We start from the raw sequence: 19,962 nt of genomic DNA, 5'->3' as shown, positions 1-19,962 counted from the left end.
ACACACCCCCCCCCACCCCCCCTTAACAGCGTGGGCAGGCAGGCGCACTATACATCCACTGCGAAATAAAAGGTGGAAATTACCTCTGACACCAGACTGGCGCATAATACTTTCGGAACATTTCTGCATTGTAATTCCCGTAATTACGAAGGTGGCTGTGCATTAGCCGGCGCGTACCTGCGGCTTCGGGAACAAAGAGTGGCCGGTCTCGTCGTTTCTTTGCTTGTCGTTCGCTCGCGGTGCGAGAGGAAGAAATCCGGTCCGCGACAAGGAGCTAGTTACAGCTGCAGAGCTGCAATAGGATCACAGGGCTGTATAACAAGTATTAGCATGCCCTCAGCACTTAGTGGGCTATAGGTTCTGGCAGGACAGATCATCCCCCTCCATATTTTTGTCTTGCATACCTCTCTCTCGCTCTCTCTCTCTCTCGCTGTCAGTCCGATTAGAGATGATTTTTCCGAGGTTTCGACGGACCGGAGACTGACGTCCCCGCGCGCGGTATGGATTGCCCGCAGAGCCGGCTTGACCTGTCACTGCGATGGCGGACCGTGATTGACGCGCGCGCGATCCTTTTCAATAGCCGTCAGAGCGAGTCGGATGAGAGGTGACAGACATCACACACACACACACACACGCGCGCGCGCACACACACACACGCGGACGCTAACGCACACACACCGCGCGCCGCACCAGGGCCGCGTCGTTGGATAATCAGCGAAAGCCATCGGCGCGGACGCGCGTGGTTTCGAATGCAAACCGCCTTAATTGATATGGATCGTTATTGACGGAGGGAGGGAAGAACGAGCCGCTCAAGAATAATTAGCGACTTTATCGCTAATTACGTACGCACCTGTCTGTTTGGGTATGTCCTGCATAAGCAAAATCATGACCACTGTGAGATGCTTATGTTGTTGTTTACCGCAGTGCTTAATAATAGATTGTTCGGTACATACCATAAATATATTCTGTCTTGTCCGTACAGTGCATTGTGTTAATGTAATTACATACGGAGTAGATGGACCCGTGTAGGTTATATTTTTCTTCCAGACTTCTCCAGTCTGTAACAGAAGTCCCAGACCGTGTGAAAGACTCAGCTGTGAGAATTCTCTTTTTATGTTGACAAAACCCATTCCATACCCTCCCAATGCTTTCATGAGCATAATGCTGTTACCCCCTCATAAGCTATTGCAGTGCTTAAAGATGGCTGATATTCCTTGTTGTATAAAAACAAAAACAAAAGATAAAACCATTGACAGGAAATTTTGTCCATAGCCACGTCAGCAGTCAAACAGGGCTGTATTTGCTAATTAATGCACCTTTCGCTCTAGCGCACGTACACATACACGCATGAACGCACTCGTGCACACACACACGCACACACACACGCCACACATACACGCACATGCACAAACACGCACACATATGCACACACGCACACACACTCACTCTCTCACACACACACACACATGCGCGCACACACACACACATGCACACACACGCACAGATATACACACACACATGCGCACACACACACTCACACTCACCGCACACACACACACACACACACACACACCGCACACACACACACACACACACACACACACTCACACACTCTCTCACACACACACACACACACGCGCACACACTCACACACACACACACACCGGAGCAGACCCCCTCGCGTGGGCACGGTGTAGCAGAGCGCCGCGAGCCCCTCGCTGTCACCGAGCGGCCCGCCCGCCGGCCCCCTCGGACCCCCGGCTCTTACGCGAAATTACCTCTGCCGCGCCGGGCGCGTCGGGCGCCCACCTCCGAGAACAACAATATTGTGCGAGGCCGTCCCGCGCGAGTCAATCGAGAAATTTAATCATCTCTTTGGATATAAGCTTCGGAAGCGGCGGAGAACGACGCGCAGGCTAAAAGCCTTCCAATTAAGGGAGGCTCCGCAGGCCGAGCGCTTCACCCATCTGCGCCCGCGTCGCCATGGCAACTGTCAGGTAGATTTTTCCAGTGCCCCCCCCCCCCCGCCCCCCACCCCCCCAGTAGAGCTGGGAGACACCGTAGCCGACACCGCGAGTCCTCCGTCAATTTTCAAAGGGCGGCTTTTCAGACAACCGGGATGCTCGCATTTATTTGTATTATTCAGGAGGGAAAGAATCAATGGGTATAATCAGATTGGTTTATTAGTGTTGCCGCGGCACGGCAGTCTTGGTCTGTAATCTATATTTAATGTGGGGGAAGCAAAGCTTTAAAGAGCATCGCAGCTGGCCTGTTTGTTAATTAATGACCTTTTTTTCCCTTAATTGCAATCCAAGAGAGGCACCCTGGTGTCCCCCTTCCTCTCTTTTCCTTTATCACGCGCTCCCTCTCTGTCCCTCTTTCTCTTTCCTTTATCATGCCCTCCCTCTCTGTCCCCCTCTTTCTCTTTTCCTTTATTACGCCCTCCCTCTCTGTCCCCCTCTTTCTCTTTTCCTTTATTACGCCTTCCCTCTCTGTCCCCCTCTTTCTCTTTTCCTTTATTACGCCCTCCCTCTCTATCCCCCTCTTTCTCTTTCCTTTATCACACCCTCCCTCTCTATCCCCCTCTTTCTCTTTCCTTTATTACGCCCTCCCTCTCTGTCCCCCTCTTTCTCTTTTCCTTTATCACGCCCTCCCTCTCTATCCCCCTCTTTCTCTTTTCCTTTATCACGCCCTCCCTCTCTATCCCCCTCTTTCTCTTTTCCTTTATCATACCCTCCCTCTCTGTCCTCCTCTTTCTCTTTTCCTTTATCATACCCTCCCTCTCTGTCCCCCTCTTTCTCTTTTCCTTTATCACGCGCTCCCTCTCTGTCCCCCTCTTTCTCTTTCCGTTTCATTAAATGAAAATAGTTTCGCTTGATGCACGGATTCGCATACGTGTACGTGCGTGTGGGCGTGGGCGTGGGCGTGGGCGTGCTCACGCTCACGTTCACGCTTGTAACTTACGACAGTACCTGCGACATGAGCGTGGGCGTGCTTGCGCAAAAAAAAAATTGCGGTCTGCCGCTTTGGAGGTCCGTCATCTCATTAGCGTTTGGTCTAAAATTAGGATTTTTCATGAGCTTCAATGTTCAGTCTTCGGTGTCCTTCCGTGATAGGGTTCCATTTACAGTTTGGAACAACCGTGCGATTTCTCCCCGGGTGACTTTGTCTCAGTTTCGCTCAGTGTTGGGGAGGGCTGGTGTGGTATGAATAAAGTAGAATGAACTTTTTTCAAATGTGTGGGAAAAAAATGTTCTCTGTCTCCAACTCTCCTTTCTCACCACTTTTCGTCTGGTCAGTGTCCAGTGTCTGAATATATCAGTAGGCCGTTTGTGATCAGTTACCCAAGATATGTCTCATTCGTTTTCTCCTTGGCAGCATTATGATATTCAGCAGGTGGGAAGTCTCTGCTTGGACCCCTCTAGCGATGAAGTTTGTTTACTTTTTTTATTTCGATGCCAAGAACTGTCTCTCAGTCTTTGTTTTATTACTGCATTTATTGGTATATGGTAGGTCACGTTCTTCTGCAGAGCTTTTTTTCCCTCTACTGAACCAGGCCATTGGCATTGAAGAGAGATATGAATTCATTTTCATGTGTAATAGGACGGGGGAGAGCAACGCTCATTCTCTTTCCCTCTCTCTGTCTTGTTCTTCCGCTCAAGCTTTCTACATTTTCTCTCTCCTCTTCCACATCAAACAGCATCAAATACGCATTCGATTTGTCTGCATTACCCTCCGGTCACAGCTTGCACGAGAGTGGCGATGCCTCTTATATAACAGTGCAATTGCCATTGTGGTGCAGTACCAGACAAGGGCCATCTTTTTACTAGTTGTGAATTTGCGTGTATCGTATAATTGCATATCGAACTGGAGAACGGAAACGCTAATGCAGATGTGTATCTTGCTAGTTTCCTAACCACTACCTCTTCAGAAACCCAGTGATGGGGAGGCATCCAATTATTTATCAGTTGCCACATCACATGGATGTCGCTGATTCTCCAGTTCTGCTTAGAAGACATGACAGCGGTCACGCTAGCCCATGGAATGCAGGACATTTCAAAATCTGTGTTTTTTACTCTCTTTTACTCACTTAAATTTGGATAAATATAACATTTTTTGCCATAATGAGTCAACTCAAAACAATAACACAATAAATGTTTGTCGTTCATAATTTTATTGTAACACTTGTAACAGAAGTGGGATGAAGTAGCGGAATTAATGGGATAAAATAAGATATAAAAAGCCAAATGTTTCGGAGTTCTGATCAAAATGAATTTTTGCCACGCAGGCTAATAATATTAAAAAACCCTAGGAGCAATTTCAGTTTTAATTTACTCATGCTGAGCAAGCTAGGTGGAGCGTGGCATCTCGTTTTTGACTTTCCGTTCAAATTTAGTGCTTTCTTTTTGAATCTAGCAATGCTACCAATGGCTGTGTAAATATTACCATCAAAAAACAACACACATGTCAGACGCCGAAATACGATTGGCTCAATGAAACAGGAGTAGTTATCTTGTTGTGGTTCAAGTCTAGCTCAATTACCATTGTAACCATTACCAATTTTTTTTAAAAAAAGGCCTTGAAATATCTGTGTTTATAGAACGCAACATATTTTTTCCGACATTTTGGCTCTTTCTTCTGCGTAATAAACACCGAATCCTGTGTTTACTGCATAACCATCAGTGGGAAACCACACCTTTCAAAAGTAAAGAGACAGACAACCTTCCAAACAGCCAGTGAGAATCCAGTGAGTGAATCTCTAACAGTGTGTGAATCGAGTGGATTTCTATGTGTCCGTCTGTCCAGTCATTCTTGCACCAGATTCACACTACAGTCACAGGAGACAGGTTGAAAGTAATTGCAGTGAATCCCATCAGAACCAGTTCTTTTAAAAGTTACTCTACAAGTAGCCTATTCAGAATGAATGAAATGGCACAAGGACTGCATTTTTTTTGCAAATGGCACAAGTGAACTCATTGCATTACAGTGTATTCACTTAGTAGATGCTCTTTTCCAGAACAACATACAGTAGACGAGAACATCGGTGCTCAGGAATACAAAAATGCGGTAGCGCGTGGTCCTTGTTCTTGAACTCTCTCAAGAACCGTGAACATAAGACAAAAAAAACAATAGATGGCCAAGTTAATGTACTGTATAGGCCAGGAGTTCATTTCCAAGAATGATTAGAAGTATGAACTGGCTGACAAAATGGACATGCACATTCAAATGCTGTTTTAACCTTTTCAACGAGAACATGATGCAAAACAATATTTAGTTATTCAATTCCACGTAACTGACGACTAGCTTATATAAGAAGCCCTTCAGGCAGTCTTATTTATCCAATCTATGGATTTTTCTTATTTAAACAGTGTCTACTCTTGTTATGTGAATGGGGCATAATTTTCAGTTTTATTTCTATTGTTCTATCACGCAAGAGCCTGGCAGTGGTCTTCCATACATCTGCAGAATTTATTCCACGTAAAATGTGAAGGACTCCAAGACCGCACTGAAGCCATGAATCTCGTTTGTTCATTATTGCATTATTGATTGCAGAGGTTAATATTCGCTGTTAATTTAAATGGAGTATGGGTGGGGGGGATAGGCTTTGGTTATATTGATCTGGTTTTAGTTTAGTGCGCATTGAATTTATTTAAAATATTACATTGATGAAGGACATTGTTTTTAATTTAGTCTCAATTATTGCACCAATGGAGGTAGAGTACAATCGATACGTGACACATTACTTGATTTAAAGGAAAGGGGTATGTGACAAAATGTGCTGTTTCATTTGCCAGTTTCATAGCCTTCTGGTTGGAACATCTGCCCTCACACGGTGTGGCTGTGGATCTGGCATCCCACAGGGTGGCTGTGGATCTGGCATCCCACAGGGTGTCTGTGGATCTGGCATCCCACAGGGTTATGTCAAAGGCTGGCTTCCTGGCCATGGTGAGGTCTGGTGATAGGCCTGGCTGCTTCAACCTGCAATATCGAGGATATGCCCCTCCCATTCCACATGTACCCACATACACACAGACACACTCACATACTGACACACAGACACACACAGATACACACACACACACACACAGTCTGTCATATCACTACCATGAAGGCATTCAGGGTCTCAGTTCATCTTTTTCAATTTTACTACTGCTTAGCCATCACATGATTCTCTCTCTCCTCCCTCCCTCCCTCTCTCTCCATCCCTCTGTTCTTCCCTGTCTCTCCCTCCCTCTCTCTCTCTCTCCCTCTCTTCTTCCCTCCCCCTCCCTCTCTCTCTCTCTCCCTCTCTTCCTCCCTCCCCCTCTCCCTCCCTCCCTCTCTCTCCATCCCTCTGTTCTTCCCTCTCTCTCCCTCCCTCTCTCTCCCTCCCTCCCTCCCCCTCCCTCTCTCTCTCTCTCCCTCTCTTCCTCTCTCCCCCTCCCTCCCTCTCTCTCTCTCTCCCTCTCTTCCTCCCGTCGTCCTCTTCCACGTGCCGCCGTTCTGCCCGGAGCTGGCAGCCGTCCTCAGATCAGAGGCCACGGCGGCGTCCCGTCTCCCCATCTCCCGGCGGGGAGGCCCGGGTGTCTGTCTCCGTCTGTCGGCTCCTGTCAGTCCCACAGAGTCCCTCTTTTTGATGTGGGGGGGGGGGGACGACAGTCGCCCATTTCCATCAGATTGTCTTCCTTTTAAAGTTTCCGGTGAAATAAGTAATTGTTCTCGGTGGGAGTTAAAATGTGTGCTCGGGTTTTCTGTGATTGAGCCCGGGCTACAGTGTAGGGGGGTAACGCACTTACACAAGCGCATTTGTGTTTGCTGGAGTCAGGCCTAGCCTGAGGTCAGCTCTGGCTTCAGGGAAGCAGGATCCTCATTGGTTAATCAACCAGTTAACCAATTTTACTGCACTCGATAGGGATTTTTTTGGGTTAATAGGGTTGTTTTGGTTGTTCACATATTTGACTGTTTTTTCACAGAAAATGTATTACACCGCATCTTTCTCTGTATTACGTTCAGAAAATGTATTACACTGCCAGTATAGTTCCTTGAGAGAATATTCTACAGCATGTACCATTCACACACTCAACGTAGTGTGAAGGGGTGTAGGTGTAATATTCAGTTCCTTGTTCTATACCATTTTTGACTTATCATACAGTATTATTGTTTTAAAGTTGTCTTGGTCAATGCATGCCCTGATTAAAGGCACACAAAAAAACTGAGCCAGCAGTGCTGCCTAATACTATGGACATTTCTGTTTTTGGCATTCATATATTTGTAAGACCAAAAATGATGACGTTTACCCACTGGATCTGTGTTAAATTCTCTTGTGGTCCTGAGTCAAAAAACAGGAATATGGACATAGAGTGTGGATATTTATCTATTCTATATTTCACCATGGATAACTGTCCTGTTTCAGCTCACTCAGTGTACTCCCGTTAACACGGTTCACTGTTTTCGCTGTTTGCCTTGATTTAACAAACTGAAATGGAGATTTTTTTATGCCAATTCAAACACCACCAACACAGGTCTTGCGTCCTCTTGAAAGTTTAAATTCTCCTCTGGCGATGTGTTTCGGTGAAACGAAAATAACGGCAGAGGCCGACGGAAAGTGCCAGTCACGAAAAAATAAAAATAACCCCGTGTTACTGCGCATCCTTTCACATAACCACAGCCAGACACCTGGAGAGCTGTCAAAGCTGTCAGATTTACCTCAGCATAAAACATATCTCTGCTTTATGTAGTCAGGTCTTTTTTTCCTTAGCAATTCTCCTGTGTTTTTCACGTTCATATTTATCTCATAATATCAAGCAGTTAGTTAAAAAAATAAAATAAAATTTAAAAAAAGGAGAAGGCAAACGTGCTGTCAGATTGGAAGAGGAACGTTTCTGGAGCCATAAATCGTCTGAAGGGTTTAATTTGAGAACCGGGTCCACAGCTGTATCCGTGGATTTAAGCCATCCAAAATTTTTTTTTTTTTTTTCTGGGCTGTGTGACTTTCTGTTGGGATTTCTGTCAGGAGGGAGGTTGAGCATCTACTGTAGAATTGTGGTTTGTCTGCTGTAGGCTGACATAAAATGGTCATAGGTGGCTTTTCTTTATTTTTTATTTTTTGACAAGAGTTGTGTCATTTCTTTCTCCCTCCCTGATTTTCTGTTAGTGTTTAAATACAAGATTAACGCGATGTCATCTGTTGTCGTGATGTCACCGATTCGGGTGCCCGCATCGGCACAAATCCGTCTTTCGCACGCAGATAAGATGGAGGAAACAAAAAAAAAACAGATGACTGATTCCGTTAGCGCCTGCTAAGACAGAAAACAGGCGTTAGGAAATGCGATCGATAACGAGGCCTAATGTTCCTCTGGGTTTGCGAAAGACGCCCTCTAATTGAGAGTAACGATTGCGCGGCGCTGACTCTCGCGCCGGCCGCGTTTGTTTATTCAGCCAACCGCTCCTCGGAGTGCCGTAGTGAAACACTTCAGCGGAAACATCGGGAGGGCCCCGTCCTTCAGAGCCCAAAACCCACCGTGAGAGGGTCTCTTCAGCCGCCAGGAGTGTTTACAGTAAACCGCGGCGGCGTCGCCGGGAACACAAAGCACGATTCGTGACACGATATAAAACTTCGGTCTGAAATAAAAAATAAAAAAACGCAGTCCTTTTTAGAAACAGAATAAATAATTACACTAAAGCGGGGCGGACCGCGCGAACACCAGAGGGCATGTGTACGACTTTCTAAACGCGGCTCTGCGTTTCGTGTTTTGCCCTTTACGGGCGAGCGGACCGCCCGTGTGAATTTCTGTATCCGTTACTTAGCTTTGACGGTCTGTACTTGCGCTTGAAATGGTGTTCAGAGTTTTGTCCCCGGTGGAGCTTTTGTCTGTAATACTACTTCCTGTCGGGTCCTTGTGTAAATATGTCAGTTCCTGTGGAAAATATTGATGTTGCAGATGTTATTGGTGGATGGTTTGAATTCCAGATGTTCGAGAATGTTAGACGCGTTAGATGTTTGGCTTCTTTTAAAGCTCGATTACTTGTTATGCCTTTGTATTAATACCCTTTCTTACGTAACGGAGGTACACTAGCGATGTATTTTTATCTGTTTTCGCAGCTGAAGTCCCACGCGCCGTGCCCTTTTTACGCCAGGCCTGAACCGAGGTGCTTAATTTGTCCCGAGCGCGTGCGCGTGTAGGCGTGAGCGAGAGAGCGAGAGAGTAAGCGAGTGGGCGCGTGTGCGACTGAGTGGGCGCGTACGCGCGCGTGTGTGTGTGTGTGCGCTCGCGTTCGTGTTCCGTTTCGTTGTTCCAAATTTCCTCCTCTCACTGATTCTTGTGAATGTTTTTTTTTTTTTTTTCCCTGTACTTGCTTGATAACTGTCTGGCGGCGCACACGGTAAGGCTCCGTTAGGTTCTTGGATGGGTTTGCGGCTGGTAAGCCCTCCTGTTTTATTCCTCGTTTGGCCGGGTGCTCCCTGTTCCGTGCCCGGTGCGTTTACGCTTCCCGAATCGCTTCGCATCCCAGAGCGGCGGATGAAATTTCACGTCCCCCGGGAGCCTTTGTTGGTGTCTAAATCCCTCGCCACCGCCAACAGACATTTTTAGGATGGCGGAGGCTTACCTTTGAATGAGGCAAAAAACGGAGCCCCCGAGTCATTTTCATGTGTAGCGGAAGGGAAGGGGCTGGGGGGGGCGGGGGGGTCTTGTATTTGCCAAAGGTATTGGTGAAAAATAACAACAACAACAACAACAACAACAAAGCAAAGGAAAAAAACGGACGAGGATGCATTTGTCGTCTGATATCGGTAAAATCTCGTTAAACCCGCCGAGCAGCGGCGTGACGTACGCGACGAAAGCAAACAGGTCTGCGGCGTAGGGATTAAAAAACAAAAAGAAAACCCCAAAGTTGATTATTGCCGGCGCGTCACGCCGGGCGGCGCCAGGGCCTTTAGAGAACCGGAGGAACATCTGCGGGGGCTTAAAAAGCGGGATGAGAGACGCAGGAAATGGCAGCGAGCGAACGCGTCTCCGCGCAGGCGTCCAAAACAAACCGGATTTTTTAAGACGGCGCCGGGGCGCCCGTGCCGGAGCCCCCCCCCCCCCCCCCCCCGGCAGAACGGGCAGCGCGTTAAATCCCATTACACCGGTGTTTGTTTGTTCCCGCTCTGCCCCCCCCCCCCCCCCCCCCCCCTCGGATCGAGCCCCCGGTCCAATCCCCCCCCAGCTTGATGAGGAGAGGGGAATTGAAGTTTGATTTCTCGTTAGGGCGGCCGAGGCAGTCACTGTGAGCCCCTAACTGGATCCCGTTTGATTTTAAGAAGCTCATTAATCTGCCGAGGGGCCACACGAGGCCACAGCTGCTCCGTCCCTCGAAAGAAAACAGAACACCGCCGTCACCCTCACCCCCCCCACCGCCGGACGAGCGGCCCGGAGATTTATGGGGGCAATTTGCTGCATTTTTAGGGTGAACTGAGTCTCCTCTGCTCCCATCCCGGAATTTAATACTCTCTGTAAATGTAGTTATTTATTTATTTACTCTTTTTTTTCGTTATATTTGATGGGGGGGTGGGGGGGAGGGGGGGAAGTCTCTAAATGTGTTGGACTTGAGAACTGGACTTATATCCTATATCAGGTATTCTCATTTCGTTAGATTTTTTATTTTATTTTTTTTATCAATCATTCCCCCCCTATTTGCTTTATCCCCAGTTTCGGAATCGCTGACGCTGGCTCCCGGGTTACCGTGGAGCCCGTCCGTCCGCACACGCCGGGAGCGCTGGAGCTGAAGAGAAGCGCGTGTGGATCCAGTGCACCTGGCCCGCCGATGCACTCGACCGGCCAGCCAGTGAATATTTTACACCCCGCAGTTCGCACAGTAGCGCGGGGGGAGAGAGGGTTAGCGCCAGCTGGAAGAGATTTATACTGTACCTCTCGGCAATAACAACCGGTAGGCCGCGAACGTTTGGCGCGTCTTCAAAAGGGCGCGGATGCAGGAGTAACCTGAGGGACGCCGGCTGACTTAAAAAGCCCACGCAAGTTACCCCATGGCATGAGGACACCGTTTGGCACCCTGAAGCCAAGTGTTGGTCAAAGTCGGGTGATGACACAGTGTGGTAGAGCTCGAGGCTCAAAACTGCAGCTACCGATCACCTGGGGGGGGCAGCTTTACTGAGCCAATTAGGAGCCCCGAAAAAGATTTAGTTTAATGGGTATCGTTTAAAAAATAAGCACAATGAATCAATAAAAAGAAATTTGCTCAAGAAAACGTCTGTTCACATATTTAGATGTAACTCATAATTGATCAGCCATGTGCCCCAGTGAAAAATACAGTCAAGAAAAAAAGAGTGTTGGATCTCAGTAACCGTTGAATGGACTTACTCACTGGTCATCGGGGTAATATTAATTTATAAAAGAATTAATTTTTCCCATGCGCCCATTTTCTGCAGACTTTCACCACAGCAAAGACAAAAAAAAAGACACAGTTTCTTCCACCCACATATTTAACTCCATGTATTTTATTACATGTGGGTTTCATCAGTCAATATACACCCAGTTACACATATTCTGACCTTTACAGTCGCTGGTTTTAGAACCTAAATGTTATTTCAGTGTAAATTCTGCACTATGCTGGTTAATGCATATAATAAAGCTTCAAACAAAAACTGTATTGTTCAGCATGCGGCCAAGTGACATTGAAGATTAAAAGTCTATTAATTGACCCTGCAAGCATTACTGCTCTACTTTACATGGCTGATGCACTTTCACTGTCATCCAGTGTGAAACATTTTGTTTTATGGTCCTGCGGTCCCTGACTACCTCGATATCCATCACCGTTTTCTGAAGAAAGGTAATGTTCTTAGAATTAATTAAACTATCTGAATTAAAACAGGGAAAGTGAATACACAACGCACTGTTCTTAACAGATGTCATTAATCAGAGAGTGGCTCTCTCATCCAGTAAGTGCATGTTGACCTGCTCAAAAACATGTTTTTTTTATTTTTATTTTTTTTAAATATAAAATTATATTATAGAAATACAAAAAAGAAGCTTCGTCAAATTTAATTCACAGTTATGATGCTGCTACCATTTGAAGCACAACACTTAGTAGTGATTCATCTGAACGGAGAATAAAGAGGTAGCCCTGATTCAGGGCTCTTGTCTGTTCCTGAATGACGTGTCGCGTGGTGACGACGCGGTCCGCGGGTGTGGGTCGCGGGTGTCGGGTCCGGGGCAGGATGAACGCCGTCGCCCTCGTGGGTCAGACGCGCCCGGCCTCGACTGACTCAGGGTTAGTTAAAAAGTCCAGCTGTGTCCACGGGGTTACGCATGCAACGGGAGCTGTGCAAGGGGCGGGAGCGGGGACAGAACGCAGGGGCGCGAACCCTCCCGTTTGCGGGTTAAGGGGCATGGGCTTCGGCCTGTGGGCATGGTGGATCTATGCCCAGCTAACCCCATGCCCCAACCACCAACCCCCCCCCACCCTCCCTGCACCCACATCCACCACCAAACCCCCCAACCACCAACCCCCCACCACCCTGCCTGCCCCCACATCCACCACCAAACCCCCCAACCACCAACCCCCCCCACCCTGCCTGCCCCCACATCCACCACCAACCCCCCAACCCTAACCCCCCCCACCCTCTGGAACAGCAGCCCACAGGGGCTCATCCCTGTCCCCAAGCCCCCGTCCTTCTGCACACAGTTAAAACGGCTTCATTAACGAATCGGCCATTATGTACCCCTTCAGTAGCGTGAAGGGCGGTCCTCTGGCCTCCGGGGGGGGGGGGGGGGGGGGGGGTCTGGAAAGCCCTGCAGCGCTGACATATTCCATTACAGCTGTGTTGGACGTGCTCTCATAATGAACACCCCGCGAAAAAAAAACGCTCCTGCATTTATTAAAGATAACCTGCTGCCGCGCAGGATTGAGGAGGAAAAAGGAAGGCTGTGTTGTACGTTATTCTCACTCCTCGTGCCAGTGAGCTGTTTTTCGAGGACTTGCGTATGTTGCATAATTTTGTGGAATAACATACACTGGGCAAATGAGAATTTGGTAAATACTGTCATTTTAGAATTCAACTTCAGAATTTTTGTTTACGGTTAATGCCCTTTGTTTAATGTTTGGAATTCTGAACATGTACGAATGTAAGTCTCGTCACATGCTAAAATTCCCTTCTTATCCAACGTGTGAGATATATTTTATTTGATTTACTTTGGCAATTATGACCAAAGCTGTTAAGTCATCCTCCAAATTCATTAGCAAACAAAGCATGCTGGCGGAACAATATGAACATTTGACAGTCAGATTAAAATTATGAATAGTTTATGAATAGTTACAAAAACAAAGTCTAACCAGGAGGTTCAACTGCCTTAATGAACACTGAATTCTGCAGACATGGAAATGAAAGAGAATAACCAAACTGTGACTTTTCTTTTCCATGGTAACCCAGGATGTGGCAGCCGCTTCGAACAGCAGGGGAAAAAAAGCCAAGATCAGAGATAACACAAGACTGAGATGAAAAAGGACCAGGAAGTGACCATAGAAGACAAACGACAAAAGACATCACACGACTTCCCAACAGGTAAACTCTTGATGTGTTCAAAATCCCCCCCCCCCCCCGTTTGAGCATTGTAGGGATACCAAACAGTACCTAGTTGGGGGTGCTCGGGAGAGACAAAGGTTAGCATGACCTGGGATAACCTGCTGAGGTTCCTTAGAACCCCGAGACCATGTGAAAGGTGTTGCCTTTGTGCAACATCGTCAAACCGCAGCTATCCCACAAACCCTCAAGGCCTGTCCGTTCGTGTTTCTGAGTAACCGTCTTTTGAAAGTGCGGCGATTGTCCTCGGAGACCACGGCGGTTTGTTTGCGGTCGTATACGCATCATCCCGTTTGTTTTACGTCCCGACATCCTCCAGGGCCAGGATAACCGTGCCTGTTTATTGGCACGACGGGGAGAGGCGGAATGGAAACTGCCTACGGTTTCCGGTGCGATGCCGCTATTCTGGGATTCTGCGAGAGGGACCACACTGCGTGACCGAGGTTTTAAAATAGCTCGTGCGTTTTGTAATATTATTCGCGGGGTATTACAGGGGTGCAGTCAGACCCGCGTGAGTCACCGGTCACCGTTTCCCTGACTGGCTGCTGGGACAGTTGTGCTGTTAAAAGGCGCCTGACCCCGTGAGTAGGGTTGACCGTTTAATGCCTCTAGCCGTAATAAAAACGTAAACCCTGTACACAATAATAAACTGGAACACTAAAAAAAAACCATGATGAGAAATGGTTTATATTTTGTCAGCGTTTTTTTTTTTTAAGATCTTACCGTGAAAAGCTTTAAAGGCTGTTATGTCAGTGTTATCATTTTAGTCGTTCTTTAAAATCAGATCTGCTTTGATGGTTTTTATTGGCGAGGGAGTGCTCTTTATAAAAATGCGCGTCGAGTAATATCCTGTGACTTCTCCCGAGCCGCCTTAATGACCTCATACCGCCGCTTTCAAAGGCGGAGCGAAATTGAATGTTCTAACATCGGGGGTTGTCTGCCAGTGTTAAGTTTCCCTTGATGAGTCTCGCCGCTTGTCCTTCTTCTGCGTGTGCGGTGCCGTGTCGGACGGGCTGGGTCTGCGCAGTGCGTTCTTCTGCTCCTGAAGACGGGAGATCCAGGTGGGCGAAGGCACCTGTATGCCTTCCACTTCCAGAGCTGTTTCCTCTGAAAGGTTTTGCGTGCGTGCGCTCTGTGATCCTGTCACTGATAGAGCTGTGCCCCGGCCCCGTCACCCTTCCCCCCCCCTGACTGGTGTGTGACAGCGATACAGACCGTCCCCTCAGCCTGTCTGTTAAGGACACGTCTGTCTCCCTGACGGGAGCGGCAGTCTGTGGGCAGGCAATTTCTCTCTTTCTCTCTCTCTCTCTCTGTCTCTCTGTGTCTCTCTGTGTGTCTGTCACTCTCTATCTCTCTGTCTCTCATTCTCTCTTTGTCTCTTTCTCTCTGTGTCTCTCACTCTCTCTATGTCCCTCTCACTCTCTCTGTCTCTCTCTCTCTCTCTCTGTCTCTCTCACTCTGTCTCGCTCACTCCATGTCTCTCTCACTCTCTCTCTCTCTGTCTCTCACTCTCCCTTTCTCTCTCTCGCTCCCTCTCTCTTTCCATCCTTCCCTCCCTCCCGGTCAGTGTCGGCAGATCGGTTATGCTGTGATTATTGTATTCTCTGCATACTCCCCCCCCCCCCCCCCCCCCCCCCATTGCAGGCAAGTCTGGATGAGATTTCTATATATATCTTTCTCTCCTCCTCTGTTTCTGCCGGTCTGCCTATCTCTTTCCCCGTCTGCAACTATACCCTGTTGTTTCTCTCCATCTCTCCATTTCCCCTCCCTCTCTCTCCCCCTGTTGTTTTTTTTCCCATCATGTCCTTTCTCTGTGCCGTACTCTCTCTCGCTCTGTCGTTCAGCCTCACCTACATTCGATTCTGTGTCATCCTTCAGAATCTGTGTAAATGAAGTGCAGCGAAGCTTTCGCTGTTTCCTCAGATGGAAGAATGCGATTCAGGGGTCCCTCTGAGTCATGCAGGCTGATTTGTTCCTGATACGGTGAAGCGTTTGAAATTAGCGCCCCCGTCGCACGGACCTTGGACCCTCCGCCTGACGTTACCGGCTTCTGTTCGCTGTTTCGTTCCGCAGACCTCAGCTCGCCGAGGAGCAGCAGAGATTCTTTATGCTCACTAGATAGTCAGCTCTGGCGTTCATTCTATCCTATATGCCAGGGACACCCAATTACAGCCCAAGGGGGCTCTTGGTTTAGACTCCAAAAATGGTGGTAATAAGAAAACAAACAATCATCATACTTACCAAATATCATCTTAAAATGCCATATTTCTTTCCCTGGTCGTGCCCCTTTTTCGGAAGATTCATCAAACTGGAATATTTAAGCTTCAACAGTAAGGTGACAGAATGTTTAATGTTAAAAATAGAGTTGATTATCTGTTGGGTCTATGGAATGTAGGGCACTAGAGAAATAATTGGGATGTTATTTTGCAGTAATTTCAGTCCTCCACCAGCAAGGGGTCGACAGAGCTTCAGTTTCAAGCCATATGTCAGGCAATTTCTGTTGCTGCAATTAACTGCTTGTATTTTGGTGTTTGGGGGGTGTGAGGGGGTGTCAGATGTCTAATCATTGTGTGATAATTAAAACTATGCATTATCCCGTTTGTGACTTTTCCTAATTATGGGATCTTATTAAAAATTTGGTAATATAAAAAGTAAAAGGTCATAAAATAACAAATGTATTTAATCTCACCGTCTGGTTGAGCCGGGAAATGGCCATTGGCACAGGATTGTTCTGACTTGTGGGGGTGGGGGGTGGGGGGGGGGGGGGTCTAAAGTACGTCGCAGCTATTAGACAGTATTTTGTTGACGATAATGCGATGACTCCATCGAAACAAAGTTAGACGAATTATCCTTCTGATGACAATGTTTATAACTAAGCTATAAACAATAGCCCGCTAATTACAAAATAATTATGGGCGATAAAACATGATCATTCGCTCCCATTTGCCATAAACAGAGCCATCCTGCCACAGGCAGAGTCAACTGTAAAATGGTAGTGGCCAGTAGTTCATTTCCCAGGGACCTGCTAGGCTAAAATGTGCACAAACTTGGCTGAGACCTGCACTATACACTTAGTGAGAGAGCGTGCGTTTATCAATTTACCGTGGCGTGAAAGCAAATGGATGTGTAAGTAGCGTTGGCTGCGCGTCAACGTTCGGATGAAATGGAGTTACACACGGACACAAACGGCCTGCTAATTATAACATTTTAATGAAAGAGCAAAAACTAACACGATTCGTCACATTTTAATCATAACAATCAGAAAACAGAGCGGCCAGCAAAAACTGTGCAATCGGAAAAAACGTTAAATTTGCATGTAAAATTGTGATTTTCACATAGGATAAGGCAAATGTCACGTGATTTTTTTTTGTAAGGGTCGAAGCCCATGTTTTCAGCTACAATTCAGCTCTTTCTTATCACAAAGCATTATGAAAGCCGAGCTCACACTGACGTGAGCAGGAGGAAGATCAGGGTTTGAATTACGGGGGGGGGGGGGGGGGGGGGGGGGGGGATTGGGGGTCTGACCCCCCGAATTAAGACTTGGACCCCCCCCCAAAAGAGGTAAAAACAACAGGCTGAGGGGGGTCGAAACATTTACATATCCTTCTTACCTGTAATTGTAAATATTACAATATATTTCCCATCAGTGGCGTCACTAGGGTTGGTGTCTAGTGACGCCACTGATGGGAAATATATTGTCATCCTCCCTTACCCGGGTGACGCTAGAGCCAATTGTGTGACCCCCTACATGGGGTGACAGTAAGTCTGGATTTCATGCGACTGTGGGGCCCATCTGAGCTCTAGAGCAGTGCTTTTTCAGGACGATCCCACCCAACAACCCCCTTAACAGAACTGAATATTAAACGTGGAATATCGGACACTGCAGCAATGAAGGCAAATGTCAAGGAGAAATCCTAAAAAATGTAATCGGTAAAATTAGCAACCTGGTCTACAGTGCTAAAGATATTGCAAAGCAGAAAAGGGGGAACTGAGGAATGAGAACCAGGCACAGGTGTGAATGGGAAGAAGGGAAGAAAAGGGAAGAAGTCCTCTAAAAATGTGTAGTTGCACACAATCACTGCCCACCTGTTTACTGTAATTCACTTGAAAACCTGCCCATATAAAAGATACACTACTCTGAGCATCAACACAATGTCTAACAGCCGTAGTCAACTGGCTTTTGTTAAACTGGGAACATCAGCAGTAAAGAAAAATAGTCCAAGGACGTTTGTCCATTTTTCTTAATGTGGTGTTTGTAATTCTGAAGTTCAGAATGTCGGCCTTCTTCAAGCTTGCAGTAGAGTCAAGTGGGAGGTTTTCCAGTTTCGTACTCAAATTTTGTTTGGAGTCGAGAATCCTTCAGAAATTAAATATAAAGACAGCCTTTACAAAATTGTGAGCTGATTGACTAAACCCTGTTTTCTTTTTCAGTTGATCAGGGATCTAACATGCAGTGAGCTTTTCTGATAATGTTTTTTAACGTTCCAATACACTGATGATTAACTGCCAAGGTATGATATGCATTTATCAGCTGTGTTTGAGTTCATTTTTGGATTCATCTACTCGGCCTTCCCAACTCTTAAACCGATACGTTCCCATAAGCAGTGTGGTGATACAGTAAATATTATTGATTTTACCAATGAGATGCAACGACGCCATAGGCTGATGCCAAGCACCGATATCGACGCTTTTCCGAAATGGAAAAATACTCAGAACTTTGCGTAGAATCGCACTGAAGATGGTGCGTTATTAGCTCCCTGTCGATCTCCCTACGTGCCTCTGCTGTGTGTCGAAATGTGAGTCTGACAGAGGAGCTGGGGTGCTGGAGAAACTCACTATGCGGGCACGTCGCGTGCTGAAGCCCTAAGTGTAGCGGCGCTTAACCCATGCCCCCCCCCCGTGCAGTCAGGGGTTCGATTCCCTGCCACGGCACATTCATTCTGCACTGTGATCCTGTCTCTATGCGCAGCCCGTTGTGCTCCTGCTTATCTGACTGGATAGAGTGGGGAAAAAAAATGCGTAAGGAGGGTAGACTGTCCACTCTCCTTCTAAAAAAAAAAGAAACGCGCGCGGGTATTTTTAAAAAATTCATCGCAGTGTAAACGCTTCAGCCCGTAATGGGCCGCAGCGCGTATTGTGTTTGGTTTTGGGTTTTTTTTTCTCCGATGTGGCGAACAGATTATAAACCCACTGATGCTTGAAGGCCAAACCATTAAGCAACCAATGGGGGGGGGGTTTGCTGGCACGCGTTTTATTTTATCGGTCGGGAGACGTCCGACGGGTCCTGTAGGTCTGCCGTGGCGCAGGAAGCGCAATTAAATTTTAATGTCGTTTAAACGGACTGATTTAAAATCCAATAAAAAGCGGATCTGATGGAAACATGGCGGTTTTTTTTTTAAACGTATATCAGTGAGGTAAATAATCGCTGGTCGCGCACTGCTCACCTCCACGCTCAGCTTATGTCAGGGGCGTCATCTGTTTAGCAACAAGCGTTTTATAAGCGCGGCTCTGATCGTGAGAGGGGAAGGTATCAACAGATGCGGATATATGAGGAGGGCCTTTATCCCACGAAAGTGTGACTGAACGGGCTGGCGGCAGGCAAAGGGGACAGAGGCTCCGCTGGGAATCTCTGCCGTCTGTCTTACACATGCGCTGCCTGGGATAATTAACACTGGAAAAACCCGAAAAAAAAAACCTTTTTTTAAAAAAATTAAATATTTTATGAAGAAAAACTATAATGGGGGCTCTCTGTGACATCTGTATAGCTCCTTTGAGGGCCGTGACCAAGTCGCTGTATTGCAAGCACTGTGTACAGTACTGCATGTCCATCAAGCACTGTGTACAGTACTGCATGACCACCAAGCACTGTGTACAGTACTGCATGACCACCAAGCACTGTGTACAGTACTGTATGACCATAAAGCACTGTGTACAGTACTGCATGTCCATCAAGCACTGTGTACAGTACTGTATGACCATCAGGTTTTTACTGACTTACGTACCCCTTACGTACCCCTTACGTACCCCTGGTCCCTCACACACAGGCCTCTGTTCAGTCTAACTGCGGGGCACATTGGCGGGAACTTTGTCAAATTATAAAGAATCCATTGCTTATTTGGAAAATATGTATTTTGTTTTATTTGACTGTACTTTGATTAATTTTAATTACTACAGAATGTGTATTGTTTTGTAGTATAATCGCTCAGAGTCTGAGCTAATGATTTGAGCAGTTGAATAGAAGTCTGTTTACTGGTCGATGCTTACAATTGAAGCATTCATACACAGTGATAAGATTTTTTTATTAATATGAATATTCAGTTCAGAAAGGGCCAGAGAGTTCTACAGTAATATGCTGACACATGCTATATGTGAATTACGAATACAGTATATCCAATATGCTT

At 46.8% G+C, this 19,962-nt stretch overlaps 1 long non-coding RNA gene across 1 annotated transcript in view; it reads left to right on the top strand.

The window, feature by feature from the left end:
- Positions 1-15,516, top strand: part of LOC118231468 — a 105,982-nt gene extending 90,466 nt beyond the window's left edge. Inside the window, exons 2-3 of the long non-coding RNA XR_004766071.1 lie at positions 13,412-13,543; positions 15,440-15,516. This is a non-coding gene — a long non-coding RNA (uncharacterized LOC118231468). The remainder of the gene's footprint in view (positions 1-13,411; positions 13,544-15,439) is intronic.
- Positions 15,517-19,962: the final 4,446 nt, after the last annotated feature.

This window comes from Anguilla anguilla, chromosome 7, assembly GCF_013347855.1.
Source record: "Anguilla anguilla isolate fAngAng1 chromosome 7, fAngAng1.pri, whole genome shotgun sequence".
Classification (NCBI taxonomy): domain Eukaryota; kingdom Metazoa; phylum Chordata; class Actinopteri; order Anguilliformes; family Anguillidae; genus Anguilla; species Anguilla anguilla.
Note: the sequence above shows the minus strand (reverse complement) of the source record. Positions and strands in the feature narration are given on the sequence as shown.